Below are 15061 nucleotides of genomic sequence, written 5' to 3' on the forward strand. Positions count from 1 at the left end.
GTCAGTAGAGACATTCTTCGCAGATTTCAAAAATCTCATTAGCATAGCAAAATAGAGAGAAAGTAAAGTATCCCTTCACAGATAGCCTCAGACCCTCCTCGGGCAATCGAATACCCATAGGCTTGCAAATGTGAGTTGGGTTTTGACACTGATTTTCCTCTGTCACGAGATTTAATTAGTATCAGTGTAAATATGACGACTTAAAGAAATGCACAAAAACAGCAATGAACAAATATTGCCAACAAGACTCTCTTACCTCACCCTACCCCATCCCCACCTTGCAGTTCTTACACGAGTTGTTACAACTTGCAAAAATTGGATGGCAGAAATCTCACAACGCGGTATCAACTGCTTAATCCTGGGAAAGGTTCTTATTTTTGACTATTGATCTTTAATTTAAAACTGAACTCTTATTGGCTATCATTTTGCATACATCAAATAATGCGGAACCAAAGTTGCTCATCAATCGACAACGTTGATTCCAAATTTAATAGCTCTACTTTCAAAATAAACAACCTTGAAGTTAGTAGTCAATGGTGTTTTTACATGTTAACGACGGCAATACTGCCTGTGACCAAAATGCTAAATGAAATGGGGAGAAAACAATATCCACGTCGTCCGTAGAGTCGGCTAGCCCTCGGATTACAGACATGCATACATTGAACAGCTTCCTGGTTTCATGCCGCCAGATTTGCTAGAACACTTCACGACGGGGAGCCATGGATGTCCTTAGCGTTATTGCTCTTTCCCTTGCTGACTTTATTTCTCTTGTTCGTGAGCACTGTGCTTGGCCTTTACATCATCGTCGTCCTAAATGTGTACACAAGGGATGACGAGCCGGTGGAAGACAATGCAGATGACGAGGACGTTCTTGCATATATTAAAAAAAAATTAAAAAGCGATGGAGCAGGTGCGAAGACTGAGATTGTTCAAAGACAGCAACCACCACGTCTAGAGTCGACTGCATCATACGGACATCGGCTGCTGTCGACTCGCTTTCTCTCCGCGGTAGACCGCATTACATTACAGTCTGTTGGTAGTGGCGGCAGGTCTCGCGAGTGTGGATGGGGGGAATCTTCTGGGTATTTGAAGTTCACTGACTGCCCTCGAACTCATCCCTCTTTCGGTGCACACGGACGAGGATGATGAGGCGGTAGACAACGAGGAAGACAACGAGGACGAAGAATATAATGGAGTAGATGAACTGCAGCATTCTTGATTTCAATTTTACTGCAGTAAAACTGTTTTACTGAGAAAAAAACCATTGCTTTCGCGAAAGATGACATTATGCAGAAATGCTGCAGAAAAGACAGTTTTTCTCCAGCATTTCGGTTTTTCTCCAGAATAACTGAATAATGTCATAATCCGCCAAGAGCCAGTACAAAATGCTGCAGAAAAAATAAAAACAGGTTTTCTGCAGTAAAACAACAGCACCGTTTTACTGCAGCATTCTTGATTTCAATTTTACTGCAGTAAAATGTTTTGCTGCAGAAAAAAACACTGCTTCGGCGAAAGATGACATTATGCAGAAATGCTGTAGACGGAAAAGACCGTTTTTCTCCAGCATTTTGGTTTTTCTGCAGAATAACTGAATAATGTCATAATCCGCCATGTTAGTTCACGGATGACAAGATAATTTCAACACTATTCATCAGAATGATTTGAACTTTTGCAGAATTGTTTTAGACATTCTGATAGATGTTTTGTTCGAAACGATTTTCTCTAGGAAAAACAGTTAAAGAGATACAAATGTTGCTTTGTGGGTAAAACATTTCTATGAAAACTGAAACATGTGTATTATCTTTAACTTTTTTCCCTAGAGCTTATCCGTTCGAACAAATCATTTATCATCATGTCTAAAACATTTCTGCAAAAGTTCAAATCATTCTGATGAATAGTGTTGAAATTATCTTGTAGGATAACTTTACTTTTTATAATTATTACCACTGCTAATTACGGTGTATATTAATAAATGCGCAAAACTATCATACTTTCTTACCTAAAAACGCCCGCATCTTTTGGTGTAGGTTGTCAAGATTGATTTGTGGAATCCCTGACCGTCAGCTCAGCTGTACGACTACGTCTGACACAACGTGTGTCCAGATTAACAGATTTGGGGATAGGATTGAAATCCAGGAAGGAAAACAGTGCACTTACACAAGAGTGCATGAGTTTTCGTGCTTCGTTTGGTTGCTCAAGAGTTGGCATTACTCCAGTGGAAACCAGATTTTGCAACAAGTCTTGAAAATTACTTAGGCCTTTGTCTTCCCTGTCAGAATTTTTTTTTATTCGGCGATTAACTGGGAATAGTATCTGACCCTGTGAAGTACAAGGTTGCGATAGTTTTCCAGTGCTTGCATTATGAGTTAACAGCCTCTCTCGTCTGTGTGTGTGTGTGTGTGTGTGTGTGTGTGTGTGTGTGTGTGTGCGTCTGTGTCTGTGTCTGTGTCTGTCCATCTGTCGGGATGGCGGGCTGTCTAGCTGGCCGGCTGTCTGTCTGTCTGTCTGTGTCTATCTGTATGTGTGACTCTGTGTGAATATGTCTGTGTGTACGTCTCTGTGTTTTTGTGTGTCTTTTATGCGTTTTGTTGTATGACTGTGTATGTCTGTCGAACTATGTAAGTGTGTTGGTAAGTGAATAGAGTTGGAGAGAGAAGTGGTTATAATTTTTTCATATCACACAAAACCATTACATTTAGCCGAGGGAACATTCACACAGACCAACGTTCTACAGCCTAGCTGCATGCTTCCTGTCCAGATAGGAGAAGTTTTTGCTAAATTAATTGTGTATCTTTGAGAGAGAAAAATTGGACACTTTACAAAATGGAAAGATACCTTATCAAATAAATATCGATTACATTAAATGGATAGACCTTGCTAAACAGGAATCCAACACATAAAGAGTTCTTTTCGTGGTGGTCTGGCGGTTTTATTACCACAAACAGTCACATGCCAGGAGAGGACTACATATGCCGGAGACCATTGTGATCTGAGTTATATACCCGTCATAAAAAAAACTCGGCAGATACGTTTAGGTGCAGATGTGTGTGATGAAGCCGTTTTTTGAAAAACAAGTTATATGATTGGAAAGACCATTCATTCCGCCACTTTACCAAATATTGATTGGACTGTCCTAGCTTGTGCTGTTTCTTCAGTTTTCCATGCCACGCACAAAAACATAGCTTTCAAAAGGTATCGTAATGCAACCTGTGTGGTAATGGCTTTGAAAAAGAGCCATCCGCACTGTTATCACCAACAGCGAAGACTGACTGACATAGAAGTAAAGTTATGAACATAAACTCTGAAAAGCTAGGTTATTAAAAGGGAGAGGCTTTAAAACGGGGGGGGGGGGGGGGGGGGGGGGGTCTTAAAAAGGGGGTTCCACTGTGGAAAGTCTCTTTCAGGTTGTTCTCTTGGCCAGGGAACTAGTCATCTACGGCTAGTGCGTGTGTGTGTGTGTGTGTGTGTGTGTGTGTGTGCAGTGCGTGCGTGCGTGTGTGTGTGTGCGTGTGTGTTTTTTTCTGTGTGTGTGTGTGTGTGTGTGTGTGTGTGTGTGTGTGTGTGTGATATTTTCAGAGTGAGTTGAAACAAGTGTGAAAAAAATGGAGAAATCTGCAGGACAGTCTTTATAATACAGGCTTTTGAATAGTTTGTCATCATAATTACAAGTCTGTGTCATAGTAAAGTCTGTCTGGTAGAAGCCCTTTTTTACATTTAGTGAAGTTTTGACTAAATGTTTTAACATAGAGGGGAGAATCGAGACGAGGGTCGTGGTGTGTGTGTGTGTGTGTGTGTGTGTGTGTGTGTGTGTGTGTGTGTGTGTGTGTGTGTGTGTCTGTCTGTTTGTGTGTGTAGAGCGATTCAGACTAAACTACTGGACCGATCTTCATGAAATTTGACATGAGAGTTTCTGGGAAAGATATCCCCGGACGTTTTTTTCTTTTTTTTCGATAAATGTCTTTGATGACGTCATATCCGGCGTTTTGTAAAAAGTTGAGGCGGCTCTGTCACACCCTCATCATCAAATTGATTGAAATTTTGGCCAAGCAATTTTCGACGAAGGCCGGACTTCGGTATTGCATTTCAGTTTGGTGGCTTAAAAATTAATTAATGACTTTGGTCATTAAAAATCTGAAAATTGTAAAAAAAAAAAAAAATTATAAAACGATCCAAATTTACGTTCATCTTATTCTTCATCATTTTCTGATTCCAAAAACATATAAATATGTTATATTTGGATTAAAAACAAGCTCTGAAAATTAAAAATATAAAAATTATGATTAAAATTAAATTTCCGAAATCGTTTTAAAAACTATTTTATCTTATTCCTTGTCGGTTCCTGATTCCAAAATAGATATGCTATGTTTGGATTAAAAACACGCTCAGAAAGTTAAAACGAAGAGAGGCAGGGCCGGATTAGGCTAAGAGGAGGGGGGGGGGGGGGGGTTGCCAGTGGTGGTCCAGGGGAAGTTCCCCCTGGCGGGGTCAAGGGGCAGAGCCCCTTGTGGGGGTCAGAGGGAAAAGCCACCTGAAGCTGATGGGTAGGTCATATTCTGAGATAGGAAAATGGTCACTCCTTGCATGAAACGGCATAAGATAAACAATAATAAACAAAAAATTAAATAAGTGAGGTACATGTTTAGGCTAGGGGGGGGGGGGTTGCGCAACCCCCATAACCCCCCTGTAGTCCGGCCCGGCTGAGAGGTACAGTAAAGCGTGCTATGAAGCACAGCGCAACCGCTACTGCGCCAAACAGGCTCGTCACTGTCACTGCCTTTTGCACTAGCGGCGGACTACCAGAGAATGTAGAGTATACTCTATAGTCTCTGGGACTACGTTCAATTTCATTCTGTGAGTTCCACAGCTTGACTAAATGTAGTAATTTCGCCTTACGCGACTTGTTCTATTTTGTGTGTGTCTTTGTTTCCACGCCGGCACTCAAAAACTGACAGGTAAAATATAAGCAACTTATTTGCGATATTGATTTGGGGGAGTCAATCGGTGTCACATGTCTGTAACTCCATTCGGACTGTCCCTGGCTCAGCGTCTCCCAGCCCCCCTCTCAGACGTCTCTCTTTCCCTGCCAAAAACTGTGGGTCTTCGAGTTTCAGTAATTGTCCAGCAACGGGTCGTTTATTGCACAGATTGCAGTTGTACTGGCCGCGTGTTCAAGATGAGATTGCAGTTGGCGATATACAGGAGTTGGTTTAACCAGGGACCTATATTCTAATATAGGTCTATGGTTTAACTAAAACTGACGTATGGAAAGTAAGAAAGATTGAAACACACACATGGACGCACACACACACACGCATAAAAAAAAGACTGAAACTGAACGCGGACATACACACACACACACACACACACACACTCAGTGACACACAAACACACACACGCCACCTTATTGTCGCGTTATGCCTCAAGTTAACGCTCACTGTCAGATTAAACTGGTCAGTTTCACACGCACACACACACACACACACACACACACACTGACTGTGCTGTGTAGTTTTCTTTTTCTTTCTCTCTCAATTTACTTCGTTGTTTAAATGTTTTTCAATTTGATGATCGGACTTCAGAAAATCCTGATGCTCATGTGACACTGATTGAAGGCGGGTACTGACTGCTAGCTAGTACTCACACACACACGCATTCCGCACGCGCGTACACACGTGACTCAGTGGCAAACACACCAACACACGCTCACCGGCACTGACACACACACACATACACATACACACACTGTCACACCGGGCACACGCCACGCACTGCGAACGCCGCACCGCACGCACGCATCACCGCTCAGCCGGGTGTAGTCGAGTCATACTGAGAACGCACACACACACACACGCATACACACACACACACACATTCGGCGCACAGTGACACACCACACACACACTCACTCACACACTCACATTCTCGCGCCGGCGTGCGCCGGATTGCTTGCTGTTGTGAATACTGGGCAGCGGCGGTAACAACAACATCAACTTACAGTAGCCACAACGACAGCAGGAACATATATGATATACTGTTCAAAAAAAGAAACGCATAGTTGCTACTTGCCAAATTTGTTTTATTTTTCGAAAAAATTAACAGAAAATCCAATATTTAGATTATTTGTTTGAAATTTGGTATGGACACAGTTGAATGCACACACAGTTCATTTGCATCTTCAAATCAATCAGTCAATCAATACGATTGGGTGCCGAGGCTGTCAAGTCAGTAGGGGGTGTGACTGCCTTGAGCAGCAACAACTGCCCGGCACCTTCTGGGCATGGACTGGATCAGATGCCGGATATCTTGCTGTGGGATGGTGTCTCACTCCTCCTGAAGTGCCTGCAATAGATCGCGGTGATTTGCCGGCGCTTCTTCTCGCCTGCGCACACGTCTGTCCAATTCATCCCAGAGGTGTTCTATCGGGTTCATGTCTGGCGACATGGATGGCCAGGGAAGCACCTGGACATGGTGGTCGGTGAGGAACTGGGTGGTGAGTCGTGCTGTGTGCGGGCGAGCGTTGTCCTGCTGGAATATGGCATCCTGGTCAGCCAGAAGAGGAAGGGCGTGTGGGCGCAGAATTTCCTCCACGTATCGCTGGGCAGTTATGCGCCCTTGGACGTGCACCAGGGTGCTCCTTCCAGCGGTATTGATCGCCCCCCACACCATGACGCCTCCACCACCATGAACTCGTCCTGATATGGCTCTGCGTAGTCGGCTGGACGTTAAGCAACAAATAAACAAACAAACAAACCACCATGAACGGGTGCCTCATCCACACAGTTGGGCGCGTAATGTTCGTTTACTCTCCGGTAGACCCTCCTCCGACCATCATGTCGCTGGAGCAGGAAGTAGGACTCGTCGCTGAACCACACGTGTCTCCAGTGATTCCGGACGGTCCAGCGAAGGTGCTGGTTGCCCCACTGCACTCGGTTCTGGCGATGGCGGCGGGTGAGGACAGCTCCTCTGTGAGGTCTGCGAGCTCTCAAACCAGCTTCATGCAGGCGGTTCCGCACGGTCTGGTCCGATAATCGGTGTGGCCCGGGGAGAGCCTGGACAGAAGATGAGGCCGACAGGAAACGATTCCGGAGGTGGCGGAGCCGTATGAAGCGGTCGTGAGCAGCAGTTGTCGCCCTTGGTCTTCCCGCTCGTGGCAAGTCAGCAACGGAGCCAGTGGCTTGAAACCTGACCCACAGTCTACTGATGGTGCTCTGGGACACGTGGAAGTGCCGTGGAAGTGCCTGGCGATTGCACTTTGACTTTGGCCTGCTTGTAAACGACCCAATGCAATTTGGCGGTCTTCTCTGCTCAATCGGGCCATCTTTCGTCGCTGAATTGTCGTCTGATTTCTTTGTGGCGAACAATCCGCTTTTATGGGTTTTGGAAGACATGGTGAGAGCTCAATATTCCCCGAGTTTCACGAGATTACACTGAAGCATGACGAGTGGTCATGCCAAATGAGCAATTTTGACATTGTAGCCACTGATAACGCATGCGTCACGTGCAGAGCTCACTTGTGGCAATGGACGAAAGGTCGACGACCAGATAAACATTTTCTGCAGTTTGGTGGATATCCTTGTAGCCATATAACTAAATTAACCAAATATTACAAGCTATGCGTTTCTTTTTTTTGAACAGTATATAATCCTGTAATGTTAAAATAACTACCACATACATCACAGAGGTTTTAATTGATTATGACTTGATTATGCCCGATTCGTCTGCAACCGCTACCACAACACGTCAAGTGTCAGCCGGATGCTGGACTCCCTTGGGTGGCAGTTGTAATGTTATGACGTCATTAAAAACCGTGTTCTATTGTCAATATGCAAGAACCCTGACGTAAAAAGGTTGCTGGGGATTCTGGGAGAATCATGGCGGAATAAATAACACGCTAACCCTCCATGCCTGTGTCTGCTTCATTTATAGTCTACCAGTTTGTTTATATATATGCATGTGACCGTCCAACACGACGAGAACACGACATGGTGTCAGAAGTGGCTGGTAGCGAAGCAGTGAGTGTGAAAAACTTTATGTACGAGATTGCAAGTCGAAAGTTTTGTTCGCGCGTGCCGTAGAGCATTTTGTTCGATCTAAAATCGCGTACTCCGACAGCAGCAAACTAGATGTAGCGTCGCAGTAGGAAGCGCACACTCCAAAAATAAAGAAAGGTGTGGTTCAGTGGTACGGATTCAGCAGAGATCCAGTATGGCAGAGCAGCCGAACCAACCACCATTACAGGCAGAGAGGAGACATTACACAGCCAATGTTCCAATACCTTCAAAGCTGGTTATGGAAGGCAACTTATCCCAAAACTGGAAGAAGTTCAAAAGACAATGGGACAATTATGAGATTGCTTCTCGACTGGACAAAGAAGAAGGAGAATACCGGTGTGCAGTGTTGCTTGCCTGCATTGGCGAAGATGCAATGGAGGTGTATGACAGCATGAGGTTCTCTGAAGGTGAGAACAAGAAAGACATAAGCGTTGTCATCAAGAAACTGGAAGAATTTTGTGTGGGAGCCACGCATGAAGCGTTCGAAACATACAAATTTCACATTCGACGCCAGGATTCGTCTGAGTCGATCGATGCGTATGTGGCAGCCCTTAGACAACTTGCTAAGAACTGTAATTATGGCATCATGGAAGACCGTATGATACGGGATAGAATTGTCGTTGGTGTCAAAAGTGATACCATGCGGGAGAAACTTCTTGAAGATTCAACACTGACTTTTAAAAAAGCAGTAGACATATGCAGAGCTTATGAGTCATCCCAGCAACAACTCCATGAAATGTCTAAGGAAACAACAGTGGATCGCCTAAAGGGGGTTCCGAATGCTATGCAAAAGGGACAGCATCCGAAAACACAGTGGAAGCGTCCAAGCCGAAATCTCGGAGAAAGGTCACAAAAGTGCACCAGATGCGGTCGAGATCAGCATGGCAGAGAGTCATGTCCTGCCGCGAAAGCCGAATGCAGAAAATGCCTGAAGAAAGGACATTATGCAGTTTGTTGTTTCAGCAAGCCCATCAGCCAAGCTTCTGTGAAGGAAGTGAAAGATGAAGCATATCTGGGAGCAGTGTCAAATGCAGGAACTGACGCCTGGCATGTGGACGTTCAGCTAGAGCAGTCAAACATTCAGTTTAAGATGGACACTGGAGCAGACGTAACAGTGATGCCAGCAGTGATGGTACCCAAAAACAAATACCCGCTTGAGAGGCCTTCGAAAAGACTCTTTGGCCCAGGTAAAATTCCACTAAAAGTGCTGGGACAGTTCACGTCAAAAATGAAAGTCAAGAACGCCATGAGCATTCAAGACATCTACGTGGTTGAAGACCTAGAAGAACCTCTGTTAGGGAGACCAGCAATTCAGGCGCTAGGACTCGTGAAGCGTGTGGAAACGGTGAAAGAAGGCGACAAGGAACGCATTCAGAAGACTTTCCCCAGGCTGTTCTCTGGACTTGGGAAAATGAAAGAGACTTATACGATTCGCCTGAAGGACAGTGCAGTGCCGTATGCAGTGACAGCACCGAGACGTGTTCCACTCCCTTTTCAACAGAAGGTAGAGGAGGAGCTTAGGCGACTGCAAGATCAGGAAGTGATTCGACCAGTCAACACTCCAACTGACTGGTGTGCCCCCATCGTTGTGGTGCCGAAAGCACATAATGATGCAGTGAGGATCTGTGTAGACCTTACCAGACTGAACGAGAGTGTCAAGAGAGAAAACTATCCTCTTCCGTCTACAGATCAACTCCTCGCACAGTTAGAGGAGGCAACAGTATTCACTAAACTGGACTGCAACAGCGGTTTCTATCAAGTTCCACTGGAGAAAAGCTCACAAGAGTTGACGACCTTCATTACACCAATCGGACGTTTTTGTTTTCAACGTCTACCCTTCGGAATCTCGTCAGGGAGCGAGGTTTTTCATCGCATCATGTCGCAGCTGTTGTCAGACATTCCAGGGGTCATATGCGACATAGATGATGTGTTGGTGTACGGACGCAACCAAGTCGAGCATGACCAACGTCTGAAGCAAGTACTTGAAAAGCTTCAAGATGCTGGTGTCACACTGAATGACAAGTGTGCTTTCGGCCAAACAAGCATCAAGTTTCTCGGACACGTGATCTCCAAGGATGGTGTGCAGATGGATCCGGACAAGGTGGAGGCTATCAGGAACATGCCTCGACCTAAGAGCGTCCCTGAACTACGACGTGTTTTGGGACTGGTGAACTTCGTCCGAAAGTTCTCCCCTAACCTGGCAGAAGAGACCAGACCTCTACGTGATTTGCTGAAAAAGGAAATTCAGTGGACATGGGGAGACGCACAGGAGAGAGCGTTTCAAAGACTGAAAGAACAGCTGACCTCACCACCAGTGCTGGCTCACTACAGCACATCCTTGCCTACCAAAGTGTCAGCTGATGCTTCGTCGTACGGGCTGGGAGCTGTCCTTCTCCAGGAAAGAGACGGTGAATGGCAACCCGTATTCTTTGCTTCAAGATCTATGACGTCCACCGAGCAGCGGTATGCCCAGGTGGAAAAGGAGGCATTAGCGTCTACGTGGGCCTGCGAGAAGTTCGCTGACTTCTTGATTGGTCTTCCCTCATTCACCATAGAGACAGACCACAGGCCGCTTCTGGCACTCCTCAAGTCAAAACAGCTAGACGAGCTTTCGCCACGGATTCAACGGTTCCGTATGAGGCTGATGCGGTACCGGTATGACGTGATCTACACAGCTGGTAAGGATCTGACAACTGCTGACGCCTTATCGCGTGCTCCAGTCGGATCTCCACAGACGTCAGACTTACAGCTTGACAGTGATGTTGCAGCATACGTCAAGTCAGTGGTGGAAGGATTTCCAGCGTCAAAGCAGCGCATGGATGAAATCAGGGCCAAACAGCAGAAAGATATAATTTGCTGCAAAGTGAAAGACTACTGCAACAAAGGATGGCCTGATGTTAACAAGGTTGAACCAGACCTTAAGCCTTTTCACACAGTGAGAGACGACCTGACGGTACAACAAGGACTGTTGTTGTTCAGGGACCGTCTTGTCATTCCAGAAGTGATGAGGCAGGACATTCTCAGCAAAATCCACGGAGGTCACCAGGGCATCGTAAAGTGCAGAGCGCTGGCAAGATCTTCAGTGTGGTGGCCAGGACTTTCCACAGACATAAAAGTCATGATAGAAGAATGTGCAACTTGCGTGAAGGAGCGCAAACCACCACCAGAACCATTGCAACCTACACCAGTGCCAGATTATCCATGGCAGAAAGTGGGTGTCGACTTGATGGACTGGCGTGGAAACGACTACCTTGTGGTGGTGGACTATTTCTCGAGGTACATAGAAATGGCACTACTACGTTCGACCACCAGTGAAACTGTCATCCAACACCTGAAGAGCATCATGTCCAGGCATGGAATCCCGGAAGTCATGATGACGGACAATGGCCCTCAGTTTGACGCTGACAAGTTCTCAAGGTTTGCTGAAGAATATGGCTTCACCCATGAAACCAGTAGTCCACGGTATCCGCAAGCCAACGGAGAAGCTGAACGAGCAGTGCAGACCCTCAAGCAGCTGCTCCTGAAAGCTGAAGATCCGTACGTGGCCATGTTAAACTACAGAGCGACGCCTCTGCAGTGCGGTTTCAGTCCAGCGGAAAGACTTATGGGACGTCGTTTGAGAACCAAGGTACCTGCCGTTCCCAATCTGCTTATTCCAGACTGGCCAAAGTTCCACGACATGCGGTCAGCCGATGTCCAGCAGAAAGAGGCACAGAAGAAAAACCACGACAAGCGACACCGAGCTCAACCCCTTCCTACCCTCAAGCCAGGAGAACGTGTGTGGCTGAAAACACCTACGGAGAAAGAAGCAGTCATCTTGCGACCAGTTGCTCCGAGGTCATACGAACTACAGACAAAGACGGGCATACAGAGAAGAAATCGCCGACACCTCAACAGACGTCTGAGTGATGCACCAACCCCAAAGCAGTCACCAGACAAAGCGTCAACAACCATTCCTCCTGATGCGGGACGCCCAGGACATCGCGGGGAGGACGGTGGTTCTCCTGATCCGTCCTCAGAACAAAGGGAGACAGATTCTCCGTCTGAGGGATTGCCCAATGAACGGCCTGTGACCACAAGAAGCGGTCGCGTGGTCAAGCGGCCTAACATTCTTGATCTGTGACTTTTGGTTATGTTTAACTAGTGTGAAAGAAGCACAGGAATGTTTTCTTTTGTTGAAGTTTTCATCTATGAAAGTCATACTCATAGTTACATTGAAGAGCTAATTTGCTTTGTTTTCTAAAAGAAAAAATAAGCGTAAAGTAAGGGGGATGTAATGTTATGACGTCATTAAAAACCGTGTTCTATTGTCAATATGCAAGAACCCTGACGTAAAAAGGTTGCTGGGGATTCTGGGAGAATCATGGCGGAATAAATAACACGCTAACCCTCCATGCCTGTGTCTGCTTCATTTATAGTCTACCAGTTTGTTTATATATATGCATGTGACCGTCCAACACGACGAGAACACGACAGCAGTCTCTGGAGGAGCCGCGCCAGGAAGCTTGCCCGCCTATCGATGCTCTACAAGATCACGAACAGCATCGTCCACTGTCCGGGCATCAAGTCGAAGCTGGCCCCCTTACCACCACGCCAGCGAAGAGGCCACTGCCAGCAGTTCGGCCTCATCACCTGCCGCACTCAGTATCGGAGTGCCGCTTTTCTACCCAGCACAATGAAGGACTGGAACTCTCTACCAGCAGCTGTCGTCGAGGCCCGCACTGTCGACACCTTTGTGTCGCGCGCCTTGCACTAAACCAGTAGCCACTGTGACTCATGTCCCCTCCCCCCCCCATACTCCCCAACCTGTGAATCTTAATGGACTTTTGGATGCTGGAAACGCTGCTTTATTGGACTTGCGCAACATCCCATCAAGTGCCGAAATAATCACTACTGTTGATTGTGGGCAGTAATGGAAAGACATGTTGCGTCCCATCTAGTCAGCGGCGCTTTTCCGGAAATGACCTGCGCTTTGTTGGAATTCCAACTATGGCCGCCATTGTTGGAATTCCAACTTCGCGCTACGCGATTCTGGAAATGAACCGCGCGCAGAGTGAGAATTTTGCTCTTTCTTAGAATGCGATGATTAAATGATAATTGATGGACTACAATGATCAACGTATGTTTAAAATATTAATAGTTGGTTGTAATAAAACAGATGCATTAGACAAAATCATACCAACTGCTATTTTTCTTACTTACGAACCTTGGAAAAATAAACACTGACTTCAGTCGGACGTCGTTCTGAACAAACGATCGAGCGCTTCAGTTTGCCATTTTAACTGGTGCTAGTGAAGTTTACCCTTACAATTTAAGTAACGTTGACAACACTCATGCGTAACTTAATTGTTGCTTGATTGTCTTCTTCTTCAATGTACTGTGTTAAAGTTGAAACAGTATAGTTGGTTTTGGTAACGGTGTGTGGCTATATTTATGCATTCCCCCCCCCTCCACACACACCCGCACACACACACCCCAAGCACACCATCATCATCATGCCAAACATCTATGCATGTATATAGTTGGGTTCAGGGTAGGTATTTGGTAACTGTAAGTAGGAGTCAAGGGACCAGTTAACATTTAGTTTGGGTCAGTTTGCACAAAAATGTAACTTACTGAGTGGAAATTGTATTTGCACTTAATTCTTTTCTTTTATCTAAAAGTAAGTATGTTATATTATTGTAAAGTAAAATCCATTAACAAACTCGCTTGATAATTTCTGTGTATTCCGTAAACTTTTGCGTTCTTTATATTTTATTGTCAATACAAAAGCCACCAACAGCATTCAGTATCAAATTCATTATGATATGCCGCCTGCATCTTAACAGGTTTATTGTTAACATTATTGACTGTTAACTCATTGTGACCGGCCATTCTTGTGTCATTGGGAACACCCAGTGTCACAGAAATTGAAGATGCATGTATGTATATGTCCCAAGTGTGTTCTATGAGAGAAAGATTATATTCAATAGCTATATATATGGGCAGAAGCGCAGAACAATTTTTTATTACTTGCTTGAGAATGTGTAAATACTGAGAACAAAATGACATATTTTTGTGTTCAACACTTTTTTCATCATTAGAAACAGTTTAAGTAATGGTTGTGAACAACTTGTCCTGGTGGCACATGTACAAGATCAACAGGAGGTACCATAATTTTCATACAGAGGGTGTAAGAATTTGAAAGGATTAAAGTCAGTTAATGCAAAAATTAGCACTAAATGTGTGCTTGTGTGCATATGTGAAAAACCTGGTAATATGGTACAGCATATTTGAATACATCTCCAGTTTCAATGTACACAGTGTCTGCCTATCCCAATCATTATGATGCTAAGCAAGGTGTGTGTGTTTTTGTGTTTTTTTGGGGGGTACAAGGGATGCTCTTATATTTCTTTGGAACAACTGTGCTATGTTATATGTGCTACATTTTGTGTGCTTGATTGCATCATATAAGTTGAGTATGACTTTTCTTTGAATAATGCCTTTTGGTCTTTGATAAACAAAGGGAAGGAAGCACTAGCTGCCAATGCATACATTTCATGATTTGTTTAATTAAATTCACACACCACACAAGAGAGGTAGCTTTCTCAGAAGGAGAGGTCACTTTTTTCAACCAAAGCAACAAAGCAAAGACCAAAACAGAGATCAATGAACTGAATTTACAAACAAACAGAATATGAAAACAAACTTATGACTGTGATTAATGGCTTTACACTACATGGGTGGGAGTCTGAATTTTGCCTGCGACTGAACTTTTTTTTTTACTGCCGGGGTCCAAGGGCCGCCTAGGCCTTGGCGGATTGCAGGGGCAGCACGCAGCCAAAAACGAATTTTAGCATTTAAGGTGAGGATTAAGAAGCCTCGCCTGGCTTTAAAACGGAAAAAATAACAAGGTTGGTTCAGGTACTCAAACCATAACATCTTGTTAATTGAAGGGATTTATGCACGTTTTTAACACCTCACATGATTACAATTATATAGATTTTTTATTGTACGTCCCACATGCATTA

Source organism: Littorina saxatilis, linkage group LG2 (genome assembly GCF_037325665.1).
Source record: "Littorina saxatilis isolate snail1 linkage group LG2, US_GU_Lsax_2.0, whole genome shotgun sequence".
Lineage (NCBI taxonomy): Eukaryota > Metazoa > Mollusca > Gastropoda > Littorinimorpha > Littorinidae > Littorina > Littorina saxatilis.